The sequence below is a fragment of the Pristiophorus japonicus genome, chromosome 7 (assembly GCF_044704955.1).
Source record: "Pristiophorus japonicus isolate sPriJap1 chromosome 7, sPriJap1.hap1, whole genome shotgun sequence".
In the NCBI taxonomy this organism is placed as follows: domain Eukaryota; kingdom Metazoa; phylum Chordata; class Chondrichthyes; family Pristiophoridae; genus Pristiophorus; species Pristiophorus japonicus.
Genome location: NC_091983.1, coordinates 214,092,902 through 214,108,854, shown reverse-complemented (window position 1 = coordinate 214,108,854; position 15,953 = coordinate 214,092,902). Strand labels below are relative to the sequence as shown.

Sequence of the window (15,953 nt, the reverse complement as noted above, 5' to 3'; positions counted from 1 at the left end):
AGAATGCTTTTTTTTTAAATAAAAGGTCAAAGCAAGACAGTGAATATTCCTTTTCTTTTGTGTTACATGTTCTTTTCAACTACAGCTTGGGATGCATTTCATCCGGGTTTCATGTAGAACATTCTAAGATATTATAAATATGTACCTTAGAATTTAGCACATTTTAACTACTGATTTACAATTCCTTTGGCTCACAGTCCAAACCTTCATCACTAGCACATGATGCTTCTTGACACGTAATCTGATTTGCTCGTCACGATGTAAAAAAACAATTAGCCTCTTCCAAGGGTCAGGGATCATGTACTCTGGAGCTGGTGATAAGGTTTATTGAATGGACAGCAAGGAATTCTCTCACAAACAATAGTTTTAAGATGGGTGTAATATTTTATTTGTATGAAATAGGAAAAGTTGCCGTAATGTGGCCAAGTGAGTATAGGACCTTCTAGGTACTTCAGATTATGATGTGGTCTTCTTAGCTAGTCAAAATAAAGAGCACTAGAGGCATGGGTACTACACAATTGTATGGATAGAACTTTGCAGATTTCAGGTCATTAAGTCCATTGCTAGCGGCTAATCAGTATCAGTACAGGCACAAAATAATCGGCTAGTAAGTTGTCACATGTTGTGGTGATTTCAAATTCCCACATGTCTTGTAAAATAGTGCATTGTAACATACAAGCTATAACCCAGAAAAATCAAAGCAACCCAGCGTTTATTTAAATAAGACAAGAAATTGTAGTGATAAAAGTGCTCATTGGCTGCAGTTACATAGAAACATAGAAATTTACAGCGCAGAAGGAGGCCATTTCGGCCCAACATGTCTGCGCCGGCCGACAAAGAGCCACACGGCCCTCGGTCAGCAGACCTGAAGGTTACATATAAACCTATGAACAATGGTGGACAGGTAAAGAGCATCCAGCCCAACCATTCCGCTCCCCACAACTGCAATACTCCACGTATTGCAACATTTTACACTTCACCCGACCCGGAGCCATACGATCTCTTGGGAGAGGCTAGATAAAAATCCAGGCCAATTGGGGAAAAGAAATCTGGGAAAATTCCTCACCGAACCATCCAGGAGATCACACTGGCCGTATTAGATTCCCTGAAATACTTACCATCATATCTGCGCCAGCCAACAAGAGGTTATCCAGTCTAATCCAACTTACCAGCTCTAGGTCCGTAACCCTGCAGGTTACGGCACCTCAAGTTCCCATCCAAGCAACTTTTAAATGTGATGAGGGTTTCTGCCTCTACCACCTTTCCAGGCAGTGAGTTCCAGACCCTCACAACCCTCTGCATGAGGAAGCCTCCCCTCAAATCCCCTCTAAACCTTCCACCAACCACCTTAAACCTATGCCCCCTCATATTTGACCCTTTCACCAAGGGAAATAGGCCCCTCTATATCCAGGCCCCTCAAAATTTTATACACCTCAATGAGGTCTCCTCTCAGCCACCTCTGTTCCAAGGAGAACAAACCCAGCCTATCCAATCTGTCCCCATAGCTAAGATTCTCCATTCCAGGCAGCATCCTCATATCTCCTCTGCACCCTCTCCAGTGCAATCACTTCCTTCCTATAATACAGCGACCAGAACTGCACACAGCATTCCAGCTGTGGCCTAACCAAAGTATTATACAATTTAAGCTGCTCTTGTATTCTGTGCCTTGGCCAATAAAGGCAAGCATTCCACATGCCTTCTTAACCACCTTATCCACCTGGCCTGCTACTTTCAAGGATCTGTGGACAAGCACTCCAAGGTACCTTTGTTCATCTACACTTCTAAGTGGCCTACCGTTTAATGTATATATCCTTTCCTTATTAGCCCTCCCCAAGTGCATTACCTCACACTTCTCCGAATTAAATTCCATTTGTCACTGTTCTGCCCACCCGATCAGTAATTTGATATCCTCCTGCAGTCCATGACTTTCCTCTTCAGTATCAACCACACAGCCAATTTTAGTGTCATCTGCAAACTTCTTAATCATAACCCCTATATTCAAATCTAGATCATTAATGTATACCACAAAAAGAAAGGGACCCAGTATTGAGCCCTGAGGAATCCCACTGGAAACATCTTCCAGTCACAAAAACATCCATCAACCATTACCATTTCCTTTGTACCTCTTAAGCCAATTTTGGATCCAACTTTGCCTTAGATCCCATGGGCTTTTACCTTCATGACCAGTCTGCCAAAAGCTTTACTAAAGTCCATATACACTACATCGTACGCACTACCCTCATCGACCCTCCTGGTTACCTCATTGAAAAATTCAATTAGGTTAATCAAACACGATCTTCCCTTAACAAATCTGTGCTGACTGTCCCTGATTAATCCTTACCTTTCTAAACGTAGATTTATCCTGTCCTTCAGGATTTTTTCCAATAATTTTCCCAACCTATTCCTTTCTCCCTTCTTAAAGAAAGGTACCACATTAGCAGTCTGCCAGCACCATGCCTGAATCCAAAGAGGACTGGAAAATGATGGTCAAGGCCTCTATTTCCTCTTTTGCTTCGCTCAACAGCCTGGGATGCATTTCATCCGGGTCTGGGGATTTATCGACTTTCAACGCCGTTAAACCCTTTAATACCTCCTTTCTCACTATGTTTATTTCATCCAGAATTTCACACTCCTCCTCGATAGCAGTATCATAAGAAATAGAAATAGGAGTAGGCCATACGGCCCCTCGAGTCTGCTCCACCATTCAATAAGATCATGGCTGATCTGACCATGGACTCAGCTCCACTTCCCTGCCCGCTCCCCATAACCCCTTATCCCCTTATCGTTTAAGAAACTGTCTATTTCTGTCTTAAATTTATTCAATGTCCCAGCTTCCACAACTCTCTGAGGCAGCGAATTCCACAGATTTACAACCCTCTGAGAGAAGAAATTTCTCCTCATCTCTGTTTTAAATGAGCATCCCCTTATTCTAAGATCGTGCCCTCTAGTTCTAGTCTCCCCCATCAGTGGAAACATCCTCTCTGCGTCCACCTTGTCAAGCCCCCTGATAATCTTTTACGTTTCGATAAGATCATTCTTCTGAATTCCAATGAGTAGAGGCCCAACCTGCTCAACCTTTTCTCATAAGTCAACCCCCTCATCCCCGGAATCAACCTAGTGAAATTTATCTGAAATGCTTTCAAAGCAAGTATATCCTTTCATAAATATGGAAACCAAAACTGCACTCAGTATTCCAGGTGTGGCCTCACCTTTTATAGCTGTAGCAAGACTTCACTGCTTTTATACTCCATCCCCTTTGCAATAAAGGCCAAGATACCATTGACTTTCCTGATCACTTGCTGTACCTGCATACTATCCTTTTGTGTTTCATGCACAAGTACCCCCATGTCCCGCTGTACTGCGACACTTTGCAATCTTTCTCCATTGCCTCTTTCCTTTGTGAAAACAGATGAAAAGTATTCATTAATAACCATACCAACATCTTTCCCCTCCACACACAAATTACCTTCATGGTCTCTAATAGGCCCTACCCTTTCTTGCTCTTAATATATTTATAGAATATCTTTGGGTTTTCCTTGATTTTACTTGCCAAGAATTTTTCATGCGCTCTCTCAGCATTCCTAATATTCTTTTTAATCTTACCTCTGAACTTTATATATTCCTCCAGAGATTCCACAGTATTATAATCAGAAGTAATTCTGAAAATTTCACTCACTGTGAATGCATGTCAGGAATTTGAAAGCACATTCCCCATGATTTCCATTCAAAGTTAATTAATTTTGTTGTAGTCTTCATTCCTATAGCCAGATATTAATCCATTTTCTTTTTTAAAAATGTAACTAAAACAGATTAATTACTTTATCTGGAAGTTGATTCCAAATATCTGAAAGATAGTCTCAAGTCTTCCTTGAAGTTTGTTAATTTTATATTCATGTCTTCTAATTCTGCGCTTACAGTCAATGTTAAAGAGCCTCCTTATATCTATTTCCATTGGTCGAGAAGCCGCTAACTGAAGGGCATAAATTTAAAATCATCACCAACAAAATGAAAGGAAAGGATTACATAGAACATATGACACAGAAACAGGCCATTTGGTTCAACCAGTCCATGCCGGCGTTTATGCTCCATTCAAACCTCCTCCTGTCTTGCCACATCTAAATCTCAGCATAACCCGCCATAACCCTCATATGCTTGTCTAGTCTCCCCTTAAATGCATCTATACTATTCGCTTCAACTACTCCCTGTGGTTGGGAGTTCCACATTCTCACCACTCTTTGGGAAAGAAATTATCTTCTGGATTTTTTGGTGACTATCTTGCATTGATAGCTCTTCCCCACAAGTGGAAACATTCTCTCTGTATCTACTCTATCAAAACCTTTCATAATTTTAAAGACTTCTATTAGATCACCCCTCAGCCTTCTTTTTTTCAAGAGAAAAGAGACCCAGCCTATTCATCCTTTCCCAATATGTATACCCTCACATTTGTGGTATCATCTTTGTAAATCTTCTCTGCACCCTCTCCAGTGCCTCTATATCCTTTTTATAATAAGTAGACCAGAACTGTATGCAGTGGTCTAACCAAAGTTCAATACAGGTTTAGCATAATTTTCCTATTTTTCAAATCTATCTCTCTGAAAATAAACCCTAGTGCGCTTTTTTATGGCCTTGCTAACCTGTGTCGCGACTATTAGTGATTTGTGTATTTGTACTTCGAGATCCCTTTGTTCCTCTACCCCACCTAGACTCTCACCCTCCAAGTAATAAGTTACCTCCCTATTCTTCCTACCAAAATGTAATACCTTGCATTTATCTGTGCTGAACTTCATTTGCTAATTATATGCCCAGTCTGAGAGTTTATTAATGTCCACCTGTAATTTGTTGCAGTCCTCCTCAGTATCCCCCACCCACCCCCGCCCCACCAATTTGGTGTCATCCGCAAATTTAGAAATTGTGTTTTTGATTCCAAAGTCTAAATCGTTAACATAAATTGTTAACAACAGTGGCCCCAGCACAGCCTTGTGAAACATCACTACCCACCTTCTGCCACTGTGAATAGCTATCCTTTTACCCTACTCTCTTCTTTCTATCTTGAAACTCGTTAACTATCCATTCTGCTACTTGTCCCCTGACTCTACATTCTCTGATCTTGTTCATCAGTCTATTATGGGGTATCTTATTGAAGGCCTTTTGAAAATTTAGATAAATTACATCTACTGCATTACCATTGTCTACTCTCTCTGGTACCTCTTCAAAAATTTCAATAAGGTTGGTCAAGCAAGATGTTCCCTTTTGAAATCCATGCTGACTATTCATTATTATATTATTGGTTTCTAGATGTTTTTCTATTTTCTCCTTTAGTAGGGATTCCATTATTTTTCCCACCAGCAATGATAACTTGACTGATCTATAATTCCCTGGACATGTTCTGCCCCCTTCTTAAATATAGGTATTATAAGAACTTAAGAAATAGGAACAGGAGTAGGCCATACGGCCCCTCGAGCCTGCTCCGCCATTCAATAAAATCATGGCTGATCTAATCATGGACTCAGCTCCACTTCCCCGCCCGCTCCCCATAACCCCTTCTCCCCTTATCATTTAAGAAACTGTCTATTTCTGTTTTAAATTTGTTCAATGTCCCAGCTTCCACAGCTCTCTGAGGCAGTGAATTCCACAGATTTACAACCCTCAGAGAAGAAATTTTTCCTCATCTCAACCTACTCAACCTTTCCTCATAAGTCAACCCCCTCATGCCAGGAATCAAACTAAAGAACCTTCTCTGAACTTTCTCCAAAGCAAGTACAGGCAACTCTCGATTATCCAGGTCCCTTGGGGATTGGGCTAAGCTGGGTCAACGAATAAATACGGTGCAACCAGCTACAAACAGTAACAAGGCAGTTAAGTATGGACATTACCAGCATGCAGGTGGCCTCGAGGAGGAGATTGTCTAGCTCCGGGGTTCCGGAGCGCGTTGCCTTCCTTGGCCGAAAGGATTCCGACGTCAGCGGCCTGATGCTTTCCCGAGCCGAAAGGACTCTGAACGGACCAGCCCGATGCCTTCCCGGGCTGAAAGGACTCAGATGTCAGCTGCGGCCGTGAGAGACAGCGATGCAGCAGCGCGCACACACACGGAATTTTAAATGCCATTACAATAGTTTCCTGTTGCATCCGTGTGCGGATAATCGAGAGTTATCTGTATATCCTTTCGTAAATATGGAAACCAAAACTGCACACAGTATTCCAGGTGTGGCCTCACCAATAGCTGTAGCAAGACGTCCCTGCTTTTATACTCCATCCCCTTTGCAATAAAGGCCAAGATACCATTGGCCTTGCTGATCACTTGCTGTACCTGCATACTATCCTTTTGTGTTTCGTGCACAAGTACCCCCAGGTCCCGCTCTACTGCAGCACTTTGCAATCTTTCTCTATTTAAATAATAACTTGCTCTTTGATTTTTTTGCTGCCAAAGTGCATGATCTCACACTTTCCAACATTATACTCCATCTGCCAAATGTTTGCCCACTCATTTAGTCTGTTTATGTCTTTTTGCAGATTTTCTGTGCCCTCCTCACACATTGCTTTTCCTCCCATCTTTGTATCGTCAGCAAACTTGGCTACGTTAACTCAGTCCCTTCTTCCAAGTCGTTAATATAGATTGTTAATAGTTGGGGTCCCAGCACTGATCCCTGCGGCACCTCACTAGTTACTGGTTGCCAACCAAAGAATTAACCATTTATCCCGACTCTCTGTTCTCTGTTAGTTAGCCAATTCTCTATCCATGCTAATATATCACCCCCAACCCCGTGAACTTTTATCTTGTGCAGTAACCTTTTATGTGGCACCTTGTCAAATGCCTTCTGGAAGTCCAAATACACCATATCCACTGGTTCCCCTTTATCCACCTTGTTCGTTACATCCTCAAAGAACTCCAGTAAATTTGTCAAACATGACTTCCCCTTCATAAATCCATGCTGACTCTGCCTGACAGAATTTTGCTTTTCTAAATGTCCTGCTACTGTTGACAATGTCCTGTTATTGTTGGCGATATCACCAATATCAGTTTTCAAGGGGCCAACATTGCTCCTGACCACACTCTTTTTCCTAATAATAGAGGTTAGAAAAAGGTTAGTCTGGATAGGGTGTGAATGGCATAGTAATGACCAGCTGCCATCATTGACAAAGAAAAAAAAGAGAAGAAAGAAGAAAAGAAAACATAAGATTGGGGGGAGGAGGGGGGTGAGGGAAAGGGAGCCAAAGACGGCCAGAGGTTAAGCTCTGAAATTGTTGAACTCGATGTTGAGTTCAGAAGGCTGTAAAGTGCCGAAACGAAAGATGAGGTGTTGTTCCTTGAGCTTGCGTTAAACTTCATTGGAACAGTGGAGGAGTCAGAGGATGGAGATATCAGAGTGGGAGTGGAGTGGAGAATTAAAGTGACAGGCGACCGGAAGCTCAGGGTCACACTTAAGGACTGAATGGAAGTGTTCAGCAAAGTGGCCACCCAATCTATGCTTAGTCTCCCCAATGTAGAAACGACCACATATTGAAATTGATTGAATTGTGCCTGGGAAGCTGGAAACAAAGGTGATTATCTGGGATGAATAGTTGTGACGAGTGTAGTCCTACAAGCTTGGTATTGGGACTGGACCTCTTACATTTACTAATTGATCTGGGGGAAGATGCCAGTAGCTTCATCTGAAAGTTTATGGATAACTTCGAAGTAGCAGGAGTGGCTAATACAATGGAAGGCAAGGACAAGCTACGGGGGAGGAGAGCAGCCAACTGGCAGATGCAATTTAATGTAAAGTCATGCAAAGATGGAAAGATGGATACTGAACAGGCAGCGGAACACAGAATTAATAATAAAGTATTAACAAAGACAGATCAGAGAAGGGAGTCATACTGGATACCTCAATAGATAAAGAGGAATAGAGTGTAGTTAAGTGGGAATAATCCTGCCGATGTGTAGCTCTTTGGTTAGTTTAAACTAAGAGTACTGTATGCAATTCAAAGGTATATTTGAGCTGAGAAAAGTACAGCGTAAAGCTACTAAAATATTAGTAGAACAGTAAATAAAACACAGGAGGATAAGCTCAAAGAACTGGGCCACTTTGATGGGGGAGGAGAAATCTAACGGGTGATACAATAGAGGTTTCCGCATCAATAAGGCTCAGATGTGGAAGATTAGTCAAAGCTATTTGTATTGACACAAGAGCATAAATTGAGAAGTGGTGTGTGATATCTTCACAGAGCACAAGCACACACAGCTTCCGACATGGCAGGCAGCTCTCTCGGAAGCCTCCGGAATCTGCCTGGTTCTGTTTAATTATTAACTCTGCAGTTGCAGTACACAATACGACCACATCCACTGTGGAGCTACAAACATTACAAGCTTACAGGCATTACACTTCTCCCTCCTTAATAAAGAAGTTATTATAACAAACATCATACATAACTTTCATGTTTATACATAACACAGGATATAAACTTATTTTTTTCCATATTTACAAATTTAACTCTACCACTTGTTTTCTGTTTCGAAGAGGATACCTTTGCTCTCGAACAGAACCTTCCAAACCTGGTGTCGAATCTAAACTTATTCGAGGCTCATCCTGAGGAACGTTTTCCTCCACAGAATTTCCTTGATTTTCATTTGAACTCATTCTAACTTCAGGCTCTTTGTTTTCCTGACTCGGACTCAGACTTTCATTCTGATTCTCTCCTGGATTTGTTTCCAGTACATTGGATTTAGGATTTGTTACTGGTGTATCAAAACTATCTGGTGAGTCAGAAATAATTGAATAATTCCTTCTGATCACATCATTTTTCACCCCACCAACAAAACGATCCCGTAATGCTCGGTTTTGAAAGTTTCCAAAATTACAGTGCATCGATAGCTTTTTTAATGCTACGATGTAATGACTGATATTTTCATCAGACTTTTGATTCCGAATCCCGAAACGATAGCTTTCAGCAATTTCTAACGGTTTGGGGTTATAGTGCTGCTCCAGCTTCGTTAAAATCTCTTTAAGCATTGTGTCCTTTGGCTCTTCAGGCACAAGCAGATTTACCAGAGTGTCATACAATGCCGGACCTGCCTCCGATAAGAAGATCGCTCTCTTACGTTCCAACACAGCCCGGTTTTAGTCTGCATTGTCTGGAACTTCGATTATGTTATTTGCAGTGAAACACATTTCTAGCCGAACCACATACGCTTTAAAACGTTCCCGGTCGTGTCTATATTCCCCCAAATGTCGCATTACACCTGTGGGTGCTTCCATTTTAATATCTAGCTGTTCACACTGTGTGTGCTGTATTTTACCTCGGATTTTTGTAGTTTTTTCCAAAGACAGAAACTTCCAAAGTCTCTCTGTCGGCTGGCTGAATCTTTCCCCAACAAAATTTAAGCTTTAAATCATCTGAAAAATACCATCTCATCGCCAAATGTGATATCTTCACAGAGCACAAGCTGGGTTAAAATCACCCCTTTGTTTCCAGTAAGGTACAAGGCAGAGAGAAACTTGTGGAGACATGACACCACATGAAAGTCAGCAGAAGAGTAAAGAGTAAATGATGTAATGAGAAAAGGAAACCTAGTGTACATTTTACCATACTGCACTTACTATTATTTAAAGAACTGGATGAATTGCCTTAAATCAGTAAGGCAACATTAAGTTTTTGAAATGCAGCATTTTGACTTTCCTGATTGCTGCATGAGATAAACATGATAATCTAAATCAAGTTAATCATGGGGTTTTTATTAATTGAACCCATTAATTTCACTGCTATTTACTATGACTCATTTGGCAGTAGAATCATATGTTGTAAAACACAATTAAAAAGAATAAATTACGACTAGATTGGAAAATTTGTGAAAATGCCATATGTACAGTTGTGGCATATTAACGAAGTTCCTTGTTCTGTATTACCAAGGCATGGGTTAAAAATGAATGCTTATTTACAGGGTGACTTAGATGTATTGATGTTTTTAATAGTGTTGACATTATATTTTAGAAAAACTCCATATGGATGTTGTTTATTATATGCCAAAGGTACACATAAATTTATTGGCATCCAGGATAAATTAAATTTGCCTGAAGCTATGGATATAAATTGAAATCTGCTGGGTTTATAAATCTCCACCAAGCATCCTCCATACATTGAATTATTTCTGCACCAGACTGACTTACTGCAGCATTTCATGGGTATGTAAAAAAATGAAAGAGGGTCGAGTTAGCTGATCACATTATGGATGGCACTATAATTAACCTCAATACACCTTGACTGAGGTTGTGATTGATCATGATTCAGCAAACATTATTAGAAAGTTTGTGCACATAGACATCCGGTGAAGATAAGAACAGGCTAGTTCAAAAGCTGCATTTAAGGTTAGGGTTAGGGTTAAGCAACATTTCAAATATAAAACACTTCTTAATGCTATTTTTACTATTAGGGAGCTCATACAAAATTATTCAGAAGATATATCAATCGATATTAATGACTTGGATGAAGGGACCGAGTGTAATGTAAGCAAGTTTGCTGATGATAAAGATGGGTGGGAAAGCAAATTGTGAGCAGGACACGAAAAATCTGAAAAGAATATAGACAGGCTAAGAGAGTGAGTGGGAAAAAATTTGGCAGATGGAGTATAATGTGGGAAAATGTGAGATTATCCACTCTGGCAGAAAAAAATAGAAAAGCAAATTATAATTTAAAGAGAGAAAAATTGTGAAGTGCTGCAGTACAGAAGGACCTGGGGGTCTTTGTGTGTGAAACACAAACGTTAGTATGCAGGTACAGCAAGTAATCAGGAAGGCAAATTGAATGTTGGCCTTCATTGCAAGGGGGCTAGAGTATAAAAGTAGAGAAGTCCTGCTACAACTGTCCAGTGTATTGGTGAGGTCACACCTAGAGTACTGCGTACAGTTTTGGTCTCCGTATTTAAGGGAGAATATACTTGCATTGGAGGCTGTTCAGAGAAAGTTCACTAGGTTGATTCCGGAGAAGAGGGGATTGACTTATGAAGATATGTTGAGTAGGTTGGCCTATACTCATTGGAGTTCAGAAGAATGAGAGGTAATCTTATTGAAACATACAAGATAATGAGGGGGCTCGACAAGATGGATGCAGAGAAGATATTTCCACTCATAGGGGAAACTAAAACTGGGGTACATAGTCTCAGAATAAGAGGCCATCCATTTAAAACTGAGATGGAGGAATTTCTTCTCAGAGGATTGTAAATTTACGTAATTCTCTGCCTCAGGGAGCTGTGGAGACTGGGTCATTGAATATATTTAAGGATGAGATAGACAGATTTTTGTGCAATAAGGAAATAAAGGGTTATGGGGAGTGGGCAGAGAAGTGGAGCTGAGTCCATGATCAGATCAGCTATGATCTTATTAAATGGCGGAGCAGGCTCGAGAGGCCAGGTGGCCTACTCCTGCTCCTATTTCTTATGTTCTTAAGATTATTGTTGCAGTTGACAACGCAGCAGCTCAGTGCATTTTTAACTTGTTAGTTTGCTTATATTCAAAAGACTTGCATTTATAAAGCGCCTTTCACGACCTCAGGATGTCCCAAAGCGTTTTACCAGCCAAGTGTATTCACTGTTGTAATGTAGGAAATGTGGCAGCCAATTTGCGCACAGCAAGCTCCAACAATGTGATAATGACCAGATAATCTTTATTTGTGTTGTTGGTTGAGGGTTGGCCAGGACACTGGCGAAAACTCCCCTGCTATTCATCAAAATAGTGTCATGAGATCAACCACACCATGTAAGCAATAGGCAACCAGGGTGCATAAGGTGGGTTTTCAAATACCAAAAAAAACAGCTGTGTGATCAGAGGTCAAAAGCTGCTGGGTAATAAAAAAAAGGAAAAATAGTGGGCAACAAATGCATCAAAGTGGCAGCATATGATACAGTACATTGGCATTCCACCCTGCCACAAAGTGGTTGGATACAAAGTCCACCAACGGTATCTCACACAGTTGCAATCATGGTCTTGCTGTCATGTGAGGAGTAACTTTTCTACAAAGAGGAAAAGTCCAATTATACTTGTGCAGGGAGTTCTCCTGGTGACCTGATCAACATTCCTCTCAACCAACATCATAAAAAAAACAAATTAAATGGTCATTCATTGCATTGTTGTTTGGGTTCCTGCTCCATGCAAACTGGTTGTCTACATAACTATGTGAAGCGTTTTGGGAAATTTCTGAGAGACATTCTAGGTATCTTATCAAGTGTAACATGGGTAGAGGCCTCAAAGAAGGTTGTCTGTCTATTCTCTTAGCACTGACTGGTGCACGCTCAGGCAGAAATAGAGAGATGAGGAAAGAATACATAATTTTAAAAGGATTTTCCCAATGGCACAGTTGGTTATGAAAGTAATTGGCTCAGCCACAGAGACGAAGGAGGTCCCAGGATTGATTCCAGTTCGTACTGAGTTAGCTGATCTCAGCCGAGGCAGCAACAGAAGTGCTACAATTACCCTCTGTCGCCTCGACTAGGGAGGGGAAAATCAGCTAGGGTTCCCACTCCTGATCACTATGCAGAGATTCCTATTGGGTGCGCAAGTATATTTTGGGCGAGGGACAGGATTAGGACGACTAGGATCCTCCTAAGGGTGAATAGCCAGGTGAGACTATCTAGGTTTACACATGAAGAATTGGTGAGGTAATAGAGGATGATAAGTAACTGTGAACTTGACTTCAAGAGAGGAGAAAAACTGGCAGAAAAAATATAAAAAGCATTTAAAAAAAATGACAAAAAATGCTCCTATTGTAACATTTCCAAAAAAATATCACGCAGGCCAAATAATCTCCGCTCTCATGTGTCATACAGTTGTCAGATGTTAAATGGCACTGAATACCATCAAGTCCACACTGCATAATGCTATTCCTATTATTACCCATGGATTTAATCTTTTGCAAAATCATAAAAAAAAATGTTCACCAAACAAACAGTAGAAATCCCGTGTTTGGTGTAGTACAACCCTCTTCCACTGTAATTCTGTTTCTACAAGTATTTATCACTCTATATTGTTTCCTTTAGGTACAATCATTTGGTAAGAACAGAAATAGGAACAGGAGGAGGCCATATGGCCCCACGCGCCTGCTCCGCCATTCAATAAGATCATGGCTGATTTGATCTTGGCCTCAACTCCACTTCCTGCCTGCTCCCCATAACCCTTGACTCCCTTATCATTCAAAAATCTGTCTGCCTCCACAGCTCTCTGGGGCAGAGAATTTCAAAGATTCACAACCCTCAGAAGAAATTCCTCCTCATTTCCATTGTAAATGGGCGACCCCTCATTCTGAAACTATGCCTACTAGTTCCAAATTCCTCCACAATAAGACCACTTTTCATTCTTCTAAACTCCAATGAGTATAGGCCCAACCTGCTCAAACTTTCTTCATAGGACAACCCCTTCATCTCAGGAATCAACTTCGTGAACTTTCTCTGAACTGCCTCCAATGCAAGTATATTCCTTCTTAAATAAGGAGACCAAAACTGTACGCAGTGCTCCAGGTGTGGTCTCACAGTTGTAGCAGGACTTCCTACTTTTATTATTCACATTATTATAAATATAGCACGTATAGGCATTGTACTCTGGCAATCAACTACTGAGTTTCACTCGAGTAACCTTCAGTGATTACTTACAATAATGAATTCCTCAATATGGATGCTGTGGAAAAAAATCAGACTGCAGTGTCCTTTAATGTCAGCTGATATCAGCAAAAAGGCATCCAAAACCAAAGAAACCACACTGCAGAGCTCAAAGTATATATTGTGAAAATATTCCTGAGTGACTTCATGGCTATAAAATCTATGGTTCAGAAAATCATTGTAAACCATTCAAGCTCTTTCTTTATTGTTGGTAATGTTACCTGAATCTTTCAAATATCTATTATTCTCTATTTAATCTTCTGTGTATAATTTTCAAATCATTTTAAAAAGGTCAATTTGACAATGAAATTTGAACAGAACGACAGTGTATCTCTGTCTATGATAAGAGGTGTGTAGGGGAAAGTGAAGTCTAACCCCTAAGAGCAGGGCTCTAATACGTCCAGTTCTTGTAGATTATTCCCCTTTTTACACTCACTGCCACATACAGATGCATACAGCCACACAATCATCACACACAGTATATTGTATGGAAAGCAGCCAGCATTCTAACATTTCTTTCTTTTCTTTTATTGCAGGCCTGAAATAGCAGTGGCACCGAACAAGAGAGTGCCACACAGCACCCTTACACCCCTCGTCAACATTTCCAAGTGCCGACATAGCTACACACATCCTGTTAGATTCAGTTAGTGAGCTTGAGGAGGTCGCACAGCAAAGGAAGAGCAAGTACTGGTCCAAAAGAGAAGGAATCTACTGCTCATATAGCCCCATGGGTGCCATGTTATGCTCTATACTCTCAGAACACACGGCACCTGGAAAAAGTGCAAGGCCCACTCATGCTGCTGGAGGCTTCCATGGGAAAGGTAATTGTTATAAGTATTTGCTCTGTACAGCCACCAGAGGGCTTATCCCCTGGAGTCCCAAGGGATCCCAGAATCCCTTGGGAGCACAGGTATTTAAGGAGGCTTCATAGGTTGGAGAGGCACTCTGGAGACCTGCAATAAAAGACTACGGTCACACGTTACTTTGAGCTCACAGTGTTCAGTCTGACTCTTTCTCCATACACAACAGTAATGAAATCATTTATCCTGGCAAACAAGCATCCGTGACTTGCTGACACACTGCAAACTGGTTAAGTTGGCATATGTTACACAAGAAGCTTTGAAATGATCCTGCAGTGTAAAAGATAAACGGTATGGTAATTTTCACAGCTAAAGCCTGAGCTGCCCCATCCTTGACCTAGTGAGCAGGCCAGGCTGAAATGCAATAGTTGATTACTAGACTATAATATTGCCCCTATATGCTATATTTATTATAATAATAATGTGATTAGAAATAGTTCAAAAACCATTTTCACCAGTGAACCATAGATCTCCTCAGACATATCCAAGTAGCTCTGCCTGCTTGGCTATACATGAGTGCGGACGGGCTGCTTCAGATAAGATGGTGCTGCTTATAAGTTCTAAGAACTTCTCCTCACTGTCAACCTCCCGGAGGACAAGAGACATTCCCAGAGGAATGCCCATCCTAAGATGTTAGGGTTTTTACAAAACAGATTGCAAGAGCTTCTACAAGTATGTAAAAAGGAAGAAAGTAGAAAAAGTAAATGTTGGTCTCGTAGAGGCTCAGACAGGAGAAATGATTATGGGGAATAAGGAAATGGCAGAAACGTTAAACAAATATTTTGTATCTGTCTTCACAGTAGAAGACTAAGAGCATGCCAAAAATGATGGGGAACCAAGGGTCTAATGAAGGTGAGGAACTTAACGTAATTAATATAAGTAGTGGGAAAATAGTAGAGAAATTAGTAGGTCTAAAAGCCGACAAATCCCATGAGGCTGACGGCCTACATCTCAGGGTTCTAAAAAAATTGGCTGCAGAGGTACTGGATGCATTGGTTTTGATCTTCCAAAATTCCCTAGATTCTAGAATGGTCCCAGCAGATAGGAAGGTAGCAAATGTAACGCTGCTATTCAAGAAAGGAGTGAGATAGAAAACCGGGAACTTCAGGCCAGTTAGCCTGACATCAGTTATTGAGAAAATGTTGGAATCCATTGTTAAGGAAGTGGTATCAGGGCACTTAGTAAATCATATGATTAGGCAGAGTCAACATGGTTTTATGAAAGGGAAATTGTATTTGACTAATTTGTTAAGAGTTTTTTGAGGATGTAACTAGCAGGGTAAATAAAGGGAAATCAATGGATGTAGTATATTTGGATTTCCAAAAGGCATTCAATAAGGTGCCACATAAAAAGGTTATTACAAAAGATAATGGGGGGGGCAGGGGTAATATATTAGCATGGATAGAGGATTGGTTAACAGACAGAAAACAAAGTAGAGATAAACGGGTTGGCAGGCTGTAACTAGTGGGATG

At 40.8% G+C, this 15,953-nt stretch overlaps 1 protein-coding gene across 11 annotated transcripts in view; it reads right to left on the bottom strand.

The window, feature by feature from the left end:
- LOC139267444 (sodium/calcium exchanger 1-like) overlaps positions 1 to 15,953 on the bottom strand; it is a 331,992-nt gene that overhangs the window by 50,227 nt on the left and 265,812 nt on the right. The gene's annotated exons all lie outside the window — the stretch shown is intronic.